Source organism: Nomascus leucogenys, chromosome 6 (assembly GCF_006542625.1).
Source record: "Nomascus leucogenys isolate Asia chromosome 6, Asia_NLE_v1, whole genome shotgun sequence".
In the NCBI taxonomy this organism is placed as follows: Eukaryota; Metazoa; Chordata; class Mammalia; order Primates; family Hylobatidae; genus Nomascus; species Nomascus leucogenys.
In genome coordinates, this window is record NC_044386.1 from 87,581,371 (window position 1) to 87,601,489 (window position 20,119).

A 20,119-nucleotide genomic window follows, 5' to 3' on the forward strand; every position below is an offset into this window, starting at 1 on the left:
TATACGAATGTACCAAATTATCACATATACCCTGAAAATATGTACATCTATTATATATCAATGAAAAATAAAAAACTTAAATTCCTACTAAAGAAAAGAAAGCCCAAGTAGTCCAACAGCTATGGGATAAATTGAATCAGTGGCTTAAAAAAAAAAATCAAGCCAGCTGGGCACAGTGGCTCATGCCTATAATCCCAGCACTTTGGGAGGCTGAGGCGGGCGGATCACAAGATCAAGAGATTAAGACCATCCTGGCCAACCAACATGGTGAAACCCCGTCTCTACTAAAAATACAAAAATTAGCTGGGCATAGTGGTGCACGCCTGTAGTCCCAGCTACTCGGGAGGCTGAGGCAAGAGAATTGCTTGAACCTGGGAGGCAGAGGTTGCAGTGAGCTGAGATCGCACCACTGCACTCCAGCCTGGGCGACAGAGCGAGACTCTGTCTCAAAAAAAAAAAAAAAAAATCAAGCCTAGATAGTTTTCACGCAATTCCTAGCAGATTTTCATGGAGCAAATGATACCAAACATCATAGCTTATCCTAGCCTAACTTAAACATGCCCAAAACACTTGTATTAGCCTACAGACAGGAAAAGATTAAAATTCAAATTTTGAAGTACAGTTTCTATTGAATGTGAACCACTTTCAAACTACCATAAAGTAAAAAAATCATAAGTTGGGGACTGTATTTGTATTCTAATTTTATACTAACTCTTACAAAGAATATCAAAAGAAGCATACTTCTTAACCCTGTATGCGGTTAGAATAAACTTGATATAAAACTAATTAAGGACTGTATGAGAAAGGAAATAACAGACCAGAATCTCTAATGAACATGGATGGAAATATTATAAACAAAATATTAGGAAACTGAATCCAACATTATGTAATAAAGACAATTTATCATGGCTAAGCTGGATTTATCCCAAGAGTATAAGAATGATTTAACATCAAATCCATAACTTTAGTCCATCACATTAAATGGATTAAAGGACAAAAGTTACATAATTATTTCAATAGATATAGTAAAGGCATTCAGTAAAAGTTAACATACATTTATGACAAAAGCTCTTAGTAAAGCAGAAATAAAATGAAACTTCCTATTGTTAAAAGGTTATTTTTTAAAAGCCTATAATCTTCATCATTCTTAATGGTAGATCATTGTAAACATTGTTCCATTAAGAGTGGACTAAGACAAGGTCAGGTGCAGTGGCTCACACCTGTAATCCCAGCATTTTGGGAGGCGGAGGTAGGCGTGATGGCTTGAGCTCAGGAGTTCGAGACCAGGCCAAGCAACATGGCAAAACCCCATCTCTACAGAAAATACAAAAATGAGCTGGATGTGGTGGTGCACACCTGTAATCCCAGCTACTTAGGAGGCTGAGGCAGGAGAATCGCTTGAGCCCGGGGTTTGGAGGTTGCAGTGAACTACGATTGCCCCACTGCACTCCAGCCTGGGTGACAGAGTGAGACACTGTCTCAAAACAAACAACAACAAAAAAAACAGAATAAGGCAAAGATGTCTGCTATCACCCCTTCTAGTCAATAAGGTGAACGATAAGACAGAAAACAGTGCTGTCATTATTTGTAGGTAATATAATTGCATATATAGAAAACTTCAAAAGAATTTACAGACAAATTATTAGAATTAATAAGACAGTCCGGCAAGGTTGTTAACAGCAAAAATACAAAACTAGAAGAAGGTATTTGTGACACATAGAACTGACAAAAAGTAAGATCTAGCATGTGCGTGTGTGTGTATATGTGTGTGTGTGTGTCTGTGTGAATCTTTTTTTTTTTTTTTTGAGACAGAGTCTTGGTCTGTCGCCCAGGCTAGAGTGCAGTGGCGTGATCTCAGCTCACCACAACCTCCGCCTCTCGGGTTCAAGCAATTCTCCTGCCTCAGCCTCCCAAGTAGCTAGGATGTACAGGCATGAGCCACCACGCCTGGCTAATTTTGTATTTTTAGTAGAGATGGGGTTTCTCCATGTTGGTCAGGCTCGTCTCAAACTTCCAACCTCAGGTGATCCGCCCATCTTGCCCTCCCAAAGTGCTGGGATTACGGGTGGGAGCCACCGCACCTGGCCTTGTGTGAATCTTAAAATAAGAAAAAGACAAACCAGTAGGAAGATGAGCAAAATACAGGAATAGGCACTTTACCAAAAAGGGAAACATAAATTACCAACGAACATGAAAAGATGCTCAACCTCATTGACAATCAGGTAAATATAAATAAATGCCACAATAAGATAGCATTTTATTCCAGCTCTATTGGCAAAAATTAACAAATTTAGTATCAAGTGCTGGTGAAGATATGTATCAGCGGAACTTCTTTTATATCACCAATGTTGTGTAAATTGGTACAATCTTGAAAAACACTTTGGCAATATTTTGTAAAATTTAACTGGATATATTGCAGGGAAGTTTTTGCACATGCATAACAATATTCATTGCAGTACTATTTACCAAAAATTGGGGTCTACCAAATGTCTACTGATAGGAAAATGGAAAAATAGTGATATATTCACAGAGTGCATGTACTATAGCTACACACATCAACCTGGTCAAATATAATGTATGAAAAGGCAAACTGTGGAAAACTAAATAAAGTCAAACTTGCATAAAGCTCAAACAAGTAAACTAAACAATATCTTGTTTAGTTATATCTATGCCTATGATAAAACTACATATTTTTAAAAATCAAGAATATAGTCAATATGAAATTCAAGGTAGTATTACCTCTGGTGAGGAGGTAGAACAAGACAGGAAAGGGGAATATAGGTGGATGCATGAATAGGCAGGGTTCTAGTTCTTAAGTTGAATGGCGAATTTCTAAGTCTTCATTTCATGTTGCATTTGTTCTTTTGATGTATCAAATACTATATTTTTAAGAGAGCTGTAGTTTCCCTCTTTCGCCACTACATGGCAGGCTAGCACCTTAGTGAAATAAATCCTGAATGGGAAAGGCTGGTGTAAATGCACGTGTACCTAATAGCAGCTTTCTAATTTCCCCATGGGGATACATATAAAATAGGGCTTGATGTTCTCAGAGTGTTTAAATGCACAACCACAGCATCTCAGGTGTACATCACTGTGGCGTGGATCTTGCAGCCACGTGACCGGGTTTTTTGTTTTTATTTTTCCTTTCTTTCTGCCTGGTTATGTAACTGTTTTTGCAAACTTAGAAGTGTCTCTGTTTGAATGCTGAGTTTTATTTCTCAGAATGTTCCAATATTTCCCAAGGCATTCATTCCTAAATTAATAACATGGAGCGGGAGGGCAGTCCCTCATGGCAATTGACACATCTAACTTGCACTTTTATGTCTAATGTTTTGGTGCTGTGTTTTTCACCACTAGCATTAGAACCACTGTTTAATAATGTCTGATGACACAATTGCAATATATAAAGTAATACTTAAAATTTAGTAACAATCAATGTTAAAATAGCAATGCAATAGTCATCAAAATCACTCACAGAAAGTCTGGTGCCAAATAGCTTGTTCACATGATGTGATTGATGTGATAGTGACACAAATGTCGGCAGGTACTTCTTTATTAGCAGCCAATATTATGCCACCAGTGGCGACACACAAACAGCATAAAGTCTAACTTATATAAATCTCAAACAAGTAAGCTAAACAATATCTTCTTTGGTAATACCTATGCCTATGATAAAACTACATTTTTTTTTTTTTTGAGACGGAGTGTCGCTCTGTCGCCCAGGCTGGAGTGCAGTGGCGCAAACTCGGCTCACTGCCAGCTCCGCCTCCCGGGTTCACGCCAATCTCCTGCCTCAGCCTCCTGAGCAGCTGGGACTACAGGCGCCCACCACCGCGCCCGGCTAATTTTTTTTTGTATTTTTAGTAGAGACAGGGTTTCACCGTGTTAGCCAGGATGGTCTCGATCTCCTGACCTCGTGATCCGTCCGTCTCGGCCTCCCAAAGTGCTGGGATTACAGGCGTGAACCACCGCGCCCGGCCAAAACTACATATTTTTTTAAAAATCAAGAAAATGGTCGACATGAAATTCAAGCCAATATTATCCCTGGTGAGGAGGGAGAGCACGATACGAAAGGGGCATAGGGAGCATACAGGTGGATGCATGAGCAGGTAATGTTCTAGTTCTTAAGTTAGATGGTGGTGAGCCACCCAGTTGCAGCTTCACTCTCTAGACTTGCCCTGTCTGCTACCATAGCACTAGACACATGTGGCAAGGGAGCACTTGAAATAAGACGTGCTGTAAGTATAAAATACACACTGGAGTTTGAAGACTTAGTATGACAAAAAGGTCAAATGTCTCTTAATAAATTTTAATGTTGATTACATGTTGAAATGATAATATTTTGAGCAGTGTGAAAAAGAGGCGAGAACGACCCCAGGACAGACCAAAGCCCGCGCGCTGCTGCATCCCACGCGCCCAGCGCCTATGTCCAGCCGCCGTCGCCGCCGCCACCTTGCCCAAGAGAAAGGCTGAAGGTGATGCTAAGGGAGATAGAGCCAAGATGAAGGACGAACCACAGAGAAGATCCACGAGGTTTTCTACTAAGCCTGCTCCTCCAAAGCCAGAGCCCAAACCTAAAAAGGTCCCTGCAAAGAAGGGAGAGAAGGTACCAAAAGGGAAAACGGAAAAGCTGAGGCTAGCAAGGAGGGGAATAACCCTGCAGAAAATGGAGATGCCCAAACAACGGACACAGAAGGCTGAAGGTGCTGCAGATGCCAAATGAAGTGTGTGCATTTTTGATAACTGTGTACTTCTGGTGACTGTACAGTTAGAAATGCTATTTTTTATCAAGTTTTATAAAAATGCAGAAGTTTGTTTTACCTTTTTTTTAAGCTATGTTATTAGCACACAGAACACTGTGTTTTTTGGGAAAGGGGCATATGTCACTAACAGAATGTCTCCGAAGCTAGGTTGACGTGGGGAAAACCCTTTTCCCTTCCAGTTTTGGGAAACTTGCTCTTGGCTCCCAGGAGGGGGGATTCCCTGACTTTGACACACAAGGCCCCTTGGCACAAAAGCCTCGTGGGATGGAAAAACAAATTCGTTTTTATGTCCTCTTCTCCCTTTCCACCTTTCAGCATAGATTTAACTCCCTTAAACCCAGACACCTGTTGGGACCTGACTCCCAATAATTGGTTACTGGTGTGTCAGGCAATCTAGACTTTTCAGTGATGCCACTGAGATGGAACCCCTCAAAAAAGCAGTGGTTCCGTTTCTAGATTGTGGATCTTCAGATAAATTCTGCCATTTTCATTTCACTTCCTGAAAGTCAGGGTCAGCTCATGAAACATTGTTAAACAACAGCTAAACATGAACTATCAACCTCACTCTAAACTTTCCCTGTTCAGAGCGTCAGATGAGGACTTCATTTGGGTTTTATAGTGGCTTTCTGATTTTTGGTAGTCCACTGAAGAAGGGAGCTTGAAAGTCGCTGCATACTGTTAATGATTGTTTGCCCATGTCCTGCCTGAAATGCCATGATTCTTTATGGAGAGTATCTTTAATAAAGCTGGATACAGTTTGGCTTGGGAAAATAAAGGAAATAATATTTTGTGTATGTTTGGTTAAATGAAATACTTCATTTCACCTGTTTCTTTTTACTTTTTCTTTCTTTTTTGGAGTCAGGGTCTCCCTCTGTCACCAAGGCTGGAATGCAGTGTTGCAGTCACCACTCACTGAAACCTCAACCTATCAGTTTTAAAAGATCCTCCTGCCTCAGCCTCCCCAGTAGCTGGGACTACAGGTGCGGGCCACCACTCCTGGCTAATTAATTTTTGTGCAGACAGGGTCCCACTATGTTGCCCTGTCTCTTGTCCAATTCCTCGCCCGAAGTGATCCTCCTTCTTCGACCTCCCAAAGTGCTAGAATTACAGGCATGAGCCACCGCCCCCAGCCTTTCCCCTCTTTTTATTTATTTATTTTTTTGAGACGGAGTCTTGCTCTGTCTCCCAAGCTGGAGTGCAGTGGCGCCATCTCGGCTCACTGCAACCTCTGCCTCCCAGGTTCAAGCGATTCTCCTGCCTCAGCCTCCCAAGTAGCTGAGATTACAGGCACGCGCCACCACGCCCACCTATTTTTTTTGTATTTTTAGAAGAGGCGGGATTTCACTATGTTGGCCAGGCTGGTTGCGAACTCCTGACCTCAAGTGATCCGCCTGCCTCTGCCTCCCAAAGTGCTAGGATTACAGGCGTGAGCCACCGTGCCCAGCCATTGTTCCCTTTTTAAAATGTGGTTACTAGAAAATTTAAAATTACATATGTGGCTCGCCTTGTATTTCTGTTGGGCAGCACTGCTCTAGCCGTTATTACCAATACAGTACTTGTGTATTACAGCACTCGTGTATCACAGTATTTGTTATTACAATACTCTCTTTGCTATCCCCACACACGAGGCTGGCTTCAGGGGTGTGGGCAGTGCAGTCGCACAGGGCCCCACGTTCAGAAGGGCCTCGCCCTTGGTTTAATGCTCTGCTCTCATTGCCTTGAAACCCTTACTTTTTACCTTTGAATTTGAGTTTTCTCAGCGAAGTCTCACAGGTCAATGGAGTCTGCGCCAGGGGCTTGAAGGCTCGGCTCAAGCCCGCCCCGCCTCCCTCCCTCCTAGGGATGGTTCCCGGTGTCTCTGGCCGGGGCCTGCCTCTCGCTCGCCGCTCCTGCCGGCAACGGCTGCCATTTTCCGCCCAGGCAAGGTCCTGGGCGCGGCTCTGGGGAGGGTCAGGGTGCGCGTCCCACCGCGTCGTGGGGCGGGGTGTGGTGATGGCCACGCATCCCTTCCCCGGGCTTCCCCGGCACACCTGTATCTAGGGACTGAGCGCGACTGACGCAGAGGTCGCAATACCGCTGGGGGCTGCCTGGTGCCATGGGGTTGGGCCGCGGGCCCAAGGGAAAGAGAGACACCTGGCCTGACTTCTGCAGGCCTCTCCCCGCCAGGGAGCGCACCGCAGCAGCGCCCACGGGCTGGAGGCAGCGGAACGCACGCGCCCGGCGTCGCTGAGGGCCTGCGCCAGCCCCAAAGTATCCGCGTGCCCGAGGGAGCGCGCCCGCCTCAGGCTCCGAGCTTGGGGGAGGGGCGGCGTGGTGGAGGGAGGATCCTGTTTTCCTGCTTTCAACCTTCCTGAGTCTTTGTTGTGCTGTTTGTCTCTTCTGGCTAGTCAGAGCACCCTCTGGGGACAAGCCGTAACATACGAATTGTGTAACTCGGTGATTCCACATTGCACAATATGAAGATAAATGGTAAAATTCGTGCTAATAATTTAAAATTGTATTTTTTCTTTATTTAGACATTTTCATAAGTAGCATATAAAAAAAACAAAAAGTCCAGAGAGAGAAGCCTAGAAGCAAGGTAAAAGCTTTTACTTGCCTTTTGAATAAGGCATCCTCATTTTACACCGGGCCCACAAATTATGTAGCCAGTCCTGCTTCCATAATCTAAATTTCAAGCATTCCAGGCTCTGACCACTACTTTTGGGTTGTCCAGCACCACAAGTCCAGCAACCCTTTGATTCCAATAGGACTTACAATTAATTGATCTTACCACCTTTTCTCTGAGATACATATATATGAGATATAGATATATAGATATATATGAGATATATATGAGAGATATATGAAATATATATATATATCTCTCTCTCTCTCTCTCTCTCCTGGCTTCCCTCCTTTCCCGGCTTAAATTTCATTGTCAACTATTTTGGTCATTCCTGTGGATACACCCTGAACTCCCTTGCCCCGTGTCCGTTGACAATACCCATCTGGCCAACTCTAGTAAAGCCCAACTCTCTGCTCTGTGCGGTCTCTCAGGCTCCACTAGGCAGCCCTGAGTGCCTCACTTTGCAGTCTCCAAAGAGCAACAAGAGGGGAAGCCCCAGTGTGCAAGAACTCTTCATACCTCTGCTTTAAAGTCATACTCCCCAAGTTCCATTGGCCGGCACAAGTCACAGGGCCAAGCTCAGCCTCAAAGGGTGGAGAAATAGATTTCATCTCTTGATGAAAGAAACTACAAAGTTATATTATAAAGGGGCTCATGTACATAGATGGAGAAAATTTGTGGCAGTTTTCAATCTACCACAAACTTTAAAAGGAAAGAAAGTATATCTCAATCTTTCTCCTCCTGGGAGATAATGTTAGTTTCTGCAACTACTGTCTCCAAGAACCTCAGTTACTGAGATAATAGGAAGGAGAGGGGAACTTTGTCAAATCATTAGATTCTCCAGAATTATGATAGCCTGCTCACCATACATAAGGTGACCACTGCTTAAAAAACTTTTTTTTTTTAAGGCAGTGTCTCAGTCTGTTGCCCAGCTGGAGGGTAATGGCTCAGTGCAGCCTCGCCCTCCAGGGCTCAGGTCACCCTCTCACCTCAGCCTCTTGAGTAGCTGGGACTACAGGTGCTTACCACCATCCCCAGCTAGGTTTTTTTTTTTTTTGTATTTTTTTTAGAGACAGAGTTTTGCCATTTTGCCTAGGCTGATCTCAAACTCCTGGGCTCAAGCTATCCACCCGCCTTGGTCTCCCAAAGTGTTGGGATTACAGGCAAGAGCCACCATGCTCGGCCCCCACAAAAAAACTTTTAAACATCTATTGAGTACAATGTTTTGCATGGATTATAAAATACTTGCTCCCCATGACATTATATTATCATTGAGGAAATAGAGACAAGGTAGTTAAAATATATGCATGAAGTCACACAAGTAGGAAGTGGCAGAATCCAGATTTGAATCCAGGTCAAGCCAGGGCATGCAACCACTATGCTATGTTATCTCCTAATGCGGTTTTTTTCCTAAAATAAGGCTTGTTTCATGTGGCATAAGCGTGGCTGATAAATACAGATGGTGCCTGACTTTTATGATGGCTTCACTTGGGATTTTTCCACTTTATAATGGTACAAAAGCAATACATTCAGTAGAAACTGTACTCCAGCTTTTAAATCCTGCTCTTCCCAGGCTATGGTACTGGCATATGTGCCCATGCTGGGCAGTATTAGCGAGTCGCGGCTCCCAGGCAGCCACTCGATCATGAGGGTAGACACCTGATACTCTACAGTGGACTGTGTTGCCAGATGATTGTGCGCAACTGTAGGCTAATATCAGTATTCTGAGCATGGTTAAGGTAGGCTAGGCTAAGCTGTGATGTTCAGTAGGTTCGCTGTATTAAATGCATTTTCAACTTGCATATTTTCAACTTACAATGGGTTTATTGGAACATAGTCCCATCCTAAGTTGAGGAGCATTTGTACCTTTTTTTTTTTTTTTTTTTTTTGAGACGGAGTCTTGCTCTGTCACCCAGGCTGGAGTGCAGTGGCGCGATCTCCGCTCACTGCAAGCTCCGCCTCCTAGGTTCACGCCATTCTTCTGCCTCAGCCTCCCAAGTAGCTGGGACCACAGGCGCCCACCACCACGCCTGGCTAATTTTTTTGTATTTTTAGTAGATACAGGGTTTCACTGTGTTCGACAGGATGGTCTCGAGCTCCTGACCTTGTGATCTGCCTGCCTTGGCCTCCCAAAGTGCTGAGATTATAGGCGTGAGCCACCGCGCCCGGCCCCTGTACTGTTTTTCAAGAAATTTTCATTCTATAACTTTGTTACATGTTAACTACATAATCAGTTAACTTTTTAAGTGAAATATAATGAAATTAATTGTATATATTATATCCCATGGAGTCAGATACAGAGACATAGCATATAATAGCATAGTAATGTTAGACCCCATACTAGATTGTAAACTAGATTGTAAAGGTCATAAACTTGTGTATCACCATTTAATTTACTTTTTAATCTCTTTTTTTTGGGGGGGCAGGATCTCACTCTGTCGCCCAGGCTGGAGTGCAGTGGTGTGATCATGGCTCACTGCAACCTCGACCTCCTGGGTTCAAGCGATCCTCCCACCTCAGCTTCCCAAGTAGCTGGGACTACAGGCACATGCCACCATACCTGGCTAATTTTTTGTATTTTTTATAGAGATGGGGTTTTGCCACGTTGCCCAGGCTACTCTCCAACTTCTGGGCTCAAGCAACCCTCCTGCCTTGGCCTCCTAAAGTGTTGGGATTACAGGCGGGAGTCACTACACCTAGCCTTAATCTTCAAAGAAAGATTGTTCTAAAATTCAAAGAAAGAGATATTCTAAAATTTATTCTTGAATAGGTAGGACATGCACACAGTACAGTAGTCCCCCATTATCTGTGATTTCACTTTCTTTGGTTTTGGTTACCTGCAGTCAACTGCCATCTGAAAATATTAAATGGAAAGTTCCAGAAATAAACAATTCATAAGTTTAAATTTTGTGCCATTCTGAGTAGGATGAGGAAATATCTTACTGCCCTGCTCTCTCTGTCTGGGATGTGAATCATCCCTTTGTCCAGAGTATCCATGCCGTATATGCTACCAGGCTGTTCGTCATTTGGTAGCCATCTTTGTTTTGAGATGAACAAACATACTATACATAGGGTTCAGTACCATCCAAGGCTTCAAGCATCCACCGGGGATTTTGAAACATATCACCCAAGGATAAGGGGGGCTTCTATATACAATTTAAAAGGCATAAATCTATAGCAAAAAGTTTGGTGGCTTTCCACAAGGTTTTTTTTTTTTTTTTTTTTTGAGACGGAGTCTTGCTCTCTTGCCCAGGCTGGAGTGCAGTGGCACGATCTCGGCTCATTGCAACCTCCACCTCCCAGATTCAAGTGATTCTCCTGCCTCACTCAGCCTTCCAAGTAACTGGGATTACAGATGTGTACCACCACGTCTGGCTAATTTTTGTATTTTTAGTAGAGGGGGGGGTTTCACCATGTTGGCCAGCCTGGTCTTGAACTCCCAACCTCAAGCGATCCACCCGCTTTGGCCTCCCAAAGTGCTGGAATTATAGGCGTGAGCCACCGTGCCCAGCCGCTTTCCACAAGTTGAACATAAAATTCCCATGTGACCTACCAACGCTGCTCTGTGGTATATAACACAAATAATAACGAGCTCAAGCAAGAAGTATACACATATGTTCACAGCAACTTTATTTGCAATAGCTAAGAGGTAGAAACAACCCAAATGTTCATCAATAGATGAATGGATCAACAAAGTGTGGTATAGCCATACAATGGAATATTATTTAGCTATCAAAAGTAATGAAGTACCGACGCAGGATACATGGATGAACCTTAAAAACCTTGAAAATATTATGCTAAATGAAGGAAGCCAGACACAAAAGACCACACAATGTATGATTCCATTTATATGCAATATCCAGAATAGGCAAATCATAGAGACATAATGCAGATTAGTGGTTTCCAGTGGCTGGGGGGCAGAGGAGTGATTGCTTTATGGGTACAGGGTTTCTGTTGGGGGTGATGAAAACGTTTTGAAGCTAGATAATTATGATAATGACGTAACATTGTAAATGTTTCGAATGTCACTGAATGGTATACTTCTAATGATTATAATGGTAAATTTTATGTTATATGCATTGTACTACAAAAAGAAGCCAGAAAAGGGGTACACAAGAATGTAGAGTAAAAACTGAGAGGCTGACTTGGGGTTCACTGCCTGTGAGTTAGCACTGGTCTGCAAGGACCAGTACCATTCAATAAAATATTGCTGTCTATACATATATTAAAAAAACACAATGAAAACAGCAAAAAACCTTGAGTCTTCCTCACATCCCTGTTTTCTAGCACCTAATTTCTTTCCCCAGAAGTCACTCCTGCTATGAATTTGTTCTATATTTGTACTGACAAATTCTGTGCATCTATGAACACATATATTTGTATTTAGTTTAACAATATTTTATATAATTGTAAAATATTGTAGTATCATATACCTACTGTTTTTTTTTTCTCTTTTGTTCCCCCAGCTCTCTGTATGGAGATTCCTCCCTTTCACTACCAACACAGAACTAACCCATTCTTTTACACAACTATTCAATGTTCCTTTGTTTCAAAGTTTTAACATTTGTTTATCCTCTTTTGATAGAAATGTCCGTGGTTTCCAATCTTTTGTTTTCTTTTACTTTACAAATATCTTGTGAGTACTTATGCTAAATCAGGGATTAGCAAACTACAACCCAGGGACCAGATCTGGTCCACCATTTGTTTTTGTCTGACCTGCAAGTTAAGAATAATTTTTCATTTTTAAATGGTTGAAAAAGTTTTAATTTTTTTTTTTTTTTTGAGATAGGGTCTGGCTCTGTCGCTCAGGTTGGAGTGCAATGGCACGATCTTGGCTCACTGCAACCTCTGCCTCCCAGGCTCAAGCAATCCTATTAGCCATCATGCCCGGCTAATTTTTGTATGTTTTGTAGAGATGGCATTTCATCATGTTGCTCAGGCTGGTCTCAAATTCCTCAACTGGAGTGATCTCAAAGTGCTGGGATTACAGGCATGTACCACCTCATACCATACCCACTTTTCACATGTATGAATGTATCTATAGGACAAATTTTTTAAAAGTAAAATTGTTAGGTCAAAGGAAATGTGCATTTTATAATTTAATAAATATTACCAAATTGCTCTCCATAGAGGTTGAATCACTTTACACAGTTTGACCAACATTGTATGTTTTCAAACTTTTTGATCTTTGACAATATGATAGATTTAAAAAAAAAGTATAGCACAAGCTATCATTTATGAGACAGAAATTTGAACCCTGATTGAATACTTATGAATATTAAGGAATTATTGTTAATTTTTTAGATATAATGATGGTATTTTGGAACACTGAATAGATATTTTAGAATATTCTTTGCTTAGATATGATGGTATTTTGGTTGTATATTATTGAAAGATATAGACTAAAATAATTACTAATGAGATAATACAATGTCTGGGATTTGCTTCAAAATAATAGAATGGGAGTGTGTGTGGGATGGGGTATGGATGAACCATGACTGACTATGAGTTTATGATTGTCGAATCTGGGTGATGTGTACTCTACAATTTTCTCTTCTTTTGTATATGTTTGAACATTTCCAAAAAAAAAAAAAAAATTCACTTCCAAAAAAGGGAGTGACTAAGAGGAGAGTAGTTGGAAACAATGAGTCCAGACAGCTCTCTTAAGGAATTTTGATATTTAAAAAGAGGGAAAAAGGCCACTAGCAGCAGGATCAAGAGAAAGGTATATTTTAAAAAGAAATTTAATTATTCAAGTATTGCATATGGGTGGAAAATGCACAGCACAATGAATGATTAGTAAGTGAACATCCCTAAATATGAAAGAAAAGGTTTACTTATTGGATTTTTTGGTAAACATTTTTGTTGAAGTATAACTTACATATAGTAAAGTACATAAACATTAAGTATACTAAACTTGATGGATTTCAGCAATGAGTTATCCCCATGGAACCAACACCCTAAGTCAAGAATAGAGCTGTAAATCACTGTGGTGTCTGCAGGGGAGAAAAAAAAGAATAGAGCTGGGTGTAGTGGTGTTTACCTGTAATCCCACCTACTTGGGAGGTTGAGGCTGGAGGATCACTTGAGCCCAGGAGTTTGGGGCTGCAGTGAGCTATGAACATGCCACTGCATTCCAGCCTAGGTGATAGAGAGAGATCGGGTCTTTAAAAACAAAACAAAACAAAAACAAAAACAGAAAACATTTCCAGAATGCAAGAAGCTTCTTCCTTATCACCTTCCAGTCAACCAGTCAATTCTCCCTGCAAAAGGTAAACTCTCTTGCCTTCTTTTGAACTTTCTATCAATGGAATCAGTAAAGTAGTGACTCTTTTGTGTCTGGCTTATTCTGCTCAACATGATGTTTGGACATTCATCATGTTGTTGCATTTAAAGGGCATTCATTCTCTTTTTGGTGTATAAAAATACGTAATAGTAGAACATTCTGATGTATGAATAGAACCACATTTTATCCATTCTACTGCTCATGGACATTTGAGTTTTTCCAGTTTTTGACTATTACCAACAGGGCTGCTATAAACACTCTAGTATATGCTTTTTGGCATACATATGCACTCATTTCTGTTGGGTATATACATAGGAGACGAATTGCTGGATAATAGAGTATGCATCTTTTTTCACTGGTGGGCACCAGTTTTCCAAAGTAGCCAAATCAATTTATATTCCCACCAGCAATGTATGAGAATTGTTATGATCAGTGTTTTAAAGTTAGACACTCCAGCAAGTGGATATCGGTATCTCAGAGTTGTCTTAATGTGTACTTCCCTGATGACTAATACTACTAAACTCTTTTTTAAAAATATGCTTATTGAGCATTTGAATATACTCTTTGGTAAAGTGACTACACAAGTCTTTTGTTCATTTTCCCCCTTGGCAGTCATTTTCATAGTGATTTGTAGGAGTTTTTGTATATTTTGGATCTGAGTCCTTTGTGAGATACACAACATACACACAGAAGTATAAAATAAATATTTATATTATTATATAAATAAATTATATATAAAATGTTTTCTCTCAATAGTGTGTGTATCCTCTATGTTCTTCTTCCTTCTCAAGATTGTCTTTGTTGTTCTTCATCCTTTGTAATTTCCATATAAATTCTACTGAGCTTTTTTACTTCTACCAAAGGAAAAAAAAAGGATTTTGAGTGACATTGCATTGAACCTAACGAATAATTTGGGAAGAATTGACATTTTTACAATATTGTGTCTTCCAAAGTATAAATGTTATCTATCCCTCCGTTTACTTAGGTCTTTAAAATTTTAATTTAATTTAATTTTTTTTTGAGACAGGGTCCACCAGGCTGGAGTGCAGTGGCGCAATCCTGGCTCACTGCAACCTCCGCCTCCTGGGTAACAGAAAAACCTGTTGATCAAGCAAAGTAAGTCTGAGTACTTATTTTAGTACTTACTTTTAAAGTAAGCGGGTAGGGCATAAGTTGTATTAGCCTTACTGCGAAAGGAAGAACACTACCTCGATAGAGAATCAGTAGTATGTCAGAGGGAGATTTCAAGAAAGGATATTTATAGGATTTGGGGGTCTGGGCTCAAATGGTTTAAGATGGTCTTACAAAGAAAGAAACTGATGGGAATTAAGCACAGTTTATAATATTTAGGAGAGTTAGGATTAGTAGACACAGAGAAGTAAAGGTCTCCATGCAAGCCTTGATAAATTAACTGTCATATACCTGAGCTTTTTGCCTATTTGAGCAGTCTGTTATCCTGACAGGAGAGTTCTTTGGCCAGATGAGCAAACTGTTTTCCCCAATATGTTAATTTCTTGAAGCAAACAATAAATGTATTTGTTGGTTTACCATCTTATCTTCCTGGGCAAGAATTTCCTAGACTTGTGTCATGTTGACTCAAGTGGTCTTAGTCCTCGTTCAACAAGACCAACTTCTTAGCCTGAAATCTCCTGTCTCATAAAAGTGGAGACCTATTTTTGCTGTCTGTCCTTTCTATACTGTGACTTTACTGTGGGTAGGGCATAAATCTTATACTCCTGGTTGTGGGGTTTATCTTTACATATTTGTAGCCAAATGTATATTAATTATTGTTTATAATATTTGCTTTTATTTTCTGCTTTTAAAAACTTAACAGTGCATCACAATAATTTTCCCATTATATTATACAATCTTTATAAAAACTATCTTGATGGTTCTATTATTGAGATTGTTGAGGTTATATCATTAGCTAGATTCCAAGAAATTGAATCACTAAGACAAAAGGTATAAACCTTTCTAGAACCTTCATAAATATTATCAATTGCTTTCCTACACTTGATCTTAGCCAAAAGGCCAAGAAGTGATCAACCGCTTTCCTAAATAATTTTACCAATTTCCACACCTTTCAGCCAAATATGAGGAGTCCTATTTTACCAAATTCTCCATAACACTGGATATTAATCTTTTAAAAAATACTTGCTAATTTGCTATTGCAACTGATATCTTATTGTTATATGGATTTATATTTGTTTTGATTCCTAAACATGTTCAGATTATTTTCATACACTTGTTTGCTGGTTCTATTAAATTCTTAAATTATTTGTTGTATTTTTCAAAATTGTACTCAGGTCATCAGGTGTAGAAAACTAATTAATTGCACTTCTCACTTCATAGTTTATTGTCCTCACAGGTTAGTACAATGACTCTCTTGAAATTTTTCTTTTTTCTCCCTTCTTCTCTGATTCCTACCATACATACCCCCTTTTTTTTTTTGAGATGGAGTCTTGTTCTGTCTCCCAGGCTGGAGTGCAGTGGCATGATCATGGCTTACTGCAACCTCCGGCTCCCAGGTTCAAGTGATTCTCCTGCCTCAGCCTCCCAGTTAGTTGGGATTACAGGTGCCCACCACTACACCTGGCTAATTTTTTGTATTTGTAGTAGAGATGGGGTTTCAGCATGTTGGCCACGCTGGTCTAGAACTCCCAACCTCAGGTAATCCATCTGCCTCAGCCTCTCAAAGTGCTGGGATTACAGGCATGAGCCACCGCACCTGGCCCATACAGACCCATTCTAAAGCATTTGTTATACATCCTTAAATATGCATGTATCCTTAGAAAACGTATTATTATATTGTGTGTATATGCTATTTAATAAATAGAATCTAGTTATAAATTTCATTCTGTTTCCCCACTTTTGCACTTAACCCTATGTTTGTGGGGCCTATCAATGGTGTTTTATGCACATCTATTCCATCACTTCTTTCTCTAGCATTGTGTTTTCATAGTGTACTACATATTAGTTGCAGTAACACTAGTTGCTGTAATAAACAAACCCCAAAGCACATAATGCTGAACAAAATCGAAGTTTATCTCTTGCTCTTAAAATCCAAAAAATGGGTATTCCTCATTGGTGGGTGGGTTTCTCCCCAGTGGTGATTTAGAGAACCCGGCTGCATCTATCTTATGGCTCTACCTTCTTTAACATGGCTTCCAAGATGGTCGCACCCACCTGCATTGCATTGGCAGAAGGTGAAAGGCATAAATATCTTGTGTGAGAGGTTTTCATGGGCCTGGAATAGCAACATCATTTCCATTCATATTCTTTGACTAGACCTCAGTCAAATGGCTGTGCCTAACTGCAATGAAGACTGGAAAATGTAGTCTATTTGTGTGTCTTGGAAGACAAGGAGATAGATTTGGTGAGCCACTAACCAATTTTGCCAGAGTGGGCATCCATCATATGGTTCTTCTCCATTTGTGATAATGAATACCTAAGTTGCCCTCACTTCTCCACCACTCAGATAAAGCCATGAGGAAGGTCTTTGTACCTAAAAACCTTTGTGAGTTCTCTGTGATAAACACTAACATTTGATTTTGCCTATTTAACTTTTACCATTCTGACGTCCAAGTATAAAAAGTGGTATCTTGTGATTGCATTCCTCTGATTACTAATAAATTTGAGTATCTCTTCTATTTTGGGCTTTTGCTTCTGTGAATAGCTTGTTCTTTTCCTATGCTATTTTTTTCTATAGGGTTTCCTGTGGCATTTTTTTCGTACTGATTTGCATGAGTTTTTATATAACCTAGAAAATAATCACTCTTTTGTTTTAGATATTATAAACAAGTACAGAAAGCACATTCTTCTCAAGTACACATTGAACATTTCCCCCAGATACACCACATGCTGAGACATAATCAAACCTCAACAAATATCAAAGGAATGAAATCCTACAGATTGTGTTCTTCGACTGTGGAATTAAGCCAAACATCTATCATATGTAGCTAATAATACAACCCCCAATCGCTTTGAGATTTGGTAGGACTTCTAAATAACTTATGAATAAAAAAAAATCACGAGATTTAGAAAATACTTTGAACTGAATAATAACGAAAACACAACAAACCAAAACTTGCAGGATCATTACAACTAAAAGTTCTCAAATGTAAATCTATTGCTTCAAAATTGTTCAGATCATAACTTCATTTGTTCTTGTCTAAATCCTTTTTTGATTTCCTACGTCACCAAACCTAGCAAAATTATAAGGCAGGATAAGAGAAAAACCACTTATGAAAACAAAGATAAGGTGGAAGAACAACAATATATTTTAAACTAAGAAAAAAAAGCACAGAAAACTGTGGCTTGACATATTTGAAAGGTTTGCATCATCTTGGTATATTATATTTGCTGTGTAAATAAGTACGTTAGAGAAGCTGATACAATTTCTTAATTTGATTCTTGTAATAAACATATATAATTTTATTTTATAAACTGTAGGATGTCAGCCAGAAAGTGATTAGAGGAAAATGTATGGCCTTAAATGTATATATTAGAAATGAAAAAAAAAAAAAAAGACTAAGAATTGGCTGGGTGAGGTGGCTCGCACCTGTAATCCCAGCACTTTGGGAGGCTGAGGCAGGTGGATCACTCGAGGTTAGAAATTCGAGCCCAGCCTGGCCAACATGGTGAAACCCTCTCTCTACCAAAAATACAAAAATTAGCTGGGCATGGTGGTGCACACCTGTAATCCCAGCTACTCGGGAGGCTGAGGCAGGAGAATTGCTTGAACCCAGGAGGAGGAGGTTGCAGTGAGCCAAAGTTGTGCCACTGCACTCCAGCCTGGGTGACAGAGCAAGACTCCATCTCAAAAAAAAAAAAAAGACTAAGAACTGAAAATCAGGAATCTAAAAGAAGAGCAACCAAATTAGGACCAAATAAAGAAAAAGCAAAGAAGTAATAAAGAGCAAAAATCTGTGAAATAGAAAAAAATTTGCAATATGGAAAATAAATCCAAACATTCATTCTTTGAAAAGGTTAAAAAAACTGATAGGCCAGTCACAGTGGCTCATGCCTGTACTCCTAGCACTTTGGGAGGCTGAGGTGGGAGGATCGTTTGAGCCAAAGCTAAGGCTGCAGTGAACTGTGATCATTTCACTGTATTCAAGCTTGGGTGACAGAGTGAGACCTTGTATCCCCCCAAAAAATTGATAAATAGTAGTAAGATAATTAAGAAAAACAAAGAGAAAATATGAATTACCAGTATCAGGAATGAAAAAAGCAGGCTATAAAAACAGATGCTACAGATATTAAAATGATAAAAAGATATTATAAAAAATGTGCGCTAATAAATTTGAAAATTTGAAGGAAGTGAATCAATTATTTGAGAAGCCCAATTTACCAAAATGAACATAAGAAAAAGTACAAAATGTACATACACCTACGTCTATTTTAGAAACTTTAATCCATAATTAGAAACCTTCCCTCAAAGAAAATACTAGAGAAGAAAAAAGGGAAAATTTCTCAACTTTCAGGCCAGCATAACTTTGATATCAAAATATATCAAAGTTATTACAAAAAGGAGAAGTTACAGACTAATGTCTCTAATGAATAATAGAAGGCGGACAGGCGTGATGGCTCACACCTATTATCCCAGCACTTTGGGAGGATGAGGCAGGTGGATCACCTGAGGTCAGGAGTTCGAGACCAGCCTGGCCAACGTACTGAAAACCTGTCTCTACTTACTAAAAATATAAAAATTAGCTGGGCGTAGGGGCACATGTCTGTAATCCCAGCTACTCGGGAGGCTGAGGCAGGAGAATCGCTTGAACCTGGGAGGCGGAGGTTGCAGTGAGCCATGATGTCGCCACTGCACTCCAGCCTGGGTGACAGAGTGAGACTCCATCTCAAAAAAAAAAAAAAAAAAAGAAAGTTCTATCCAACTCTATTAGTCAGGAAACCTCTTCAGAGCTCTCCTTGTCTGGAAGGCCCCTGACACTAACTCCAGGAGGCCAGAGCTTGGGTCTCAGTTGTACGAACTGGAGCTGGCTACTTAATCTCTTTGTGCCCAATTTTCTTCGTCTGTAACATGAGACCTTGTTACCTAACTCACTGGCTCACAAGCTCAAAACAGAGTGAGAACATTCGAACACATTGCTGGGGGAGTGTAAACTGGATGTATTTTCTGGAAAGTAATTTGGCTAGATATATTCAGAAATATTCAAATCCTGTGAGCTAGTAATTCCATTACTAGAAATTTATTATTGGCACATAATCAGATATACAGACAAAAATATAAGTAAAAAGGTGTTTGTGGCACTGTTATTTTAATAGTAATATTTTTGTAAACATCTTGAAAGTCCAACAATCAGGGCATGGCCACCGAAATTATAACACATCTATTCTGATAAATGCAGCCATTATGAATTGCTGTAGCAGAATATTTGGTAACATTGAAAAATGCCCATGACTTTATGTTAAATGAAAAGAAAAAAAGATACAGAACTCTTTGTG

At 40.0% G+C, this 20,119-nt stretch overlaps 1 protein-coding gene and 2 pseudogenes across 2 annotated transcripts in view; 1 reads left to right on the forward strand and 2 right to left on the reverse strand.

The window, feature by feature from the left end:
- The window catches only part of CLN6 (CLN6 transmembrane ER protein), a 61,127-nt gene extending 54,225 nt beyond the window's left edge, over positions 1–6,902 (reverse strand). Inside the window, exon 1 of one of the 2 annotated variants that reach the window (XM_030814647.1) lies at positions 6,502–6,902. The gene's annotated coding sequence lies outside the window, so the exon portion shown is untranslated. The remainder of the gene's footprint in view (positions 1–6,501) is intronic. The other variant, XM_030814645.1, reaches the window with a different exon arrangement.
- Positions 3,060–4,723, forward strand: LOC101177673 (annotated as a pseudogene).
- Positions 6,903–15,576: 8,674 nt separating the features above from the next.
- LOC115835787 lies at positions 15,577–15,697 on the reverse strand (annotated as a pseudogene).
- Between the last annotated feature and the right edge of the window lie 4,422 nt (positions 15,698–20,119).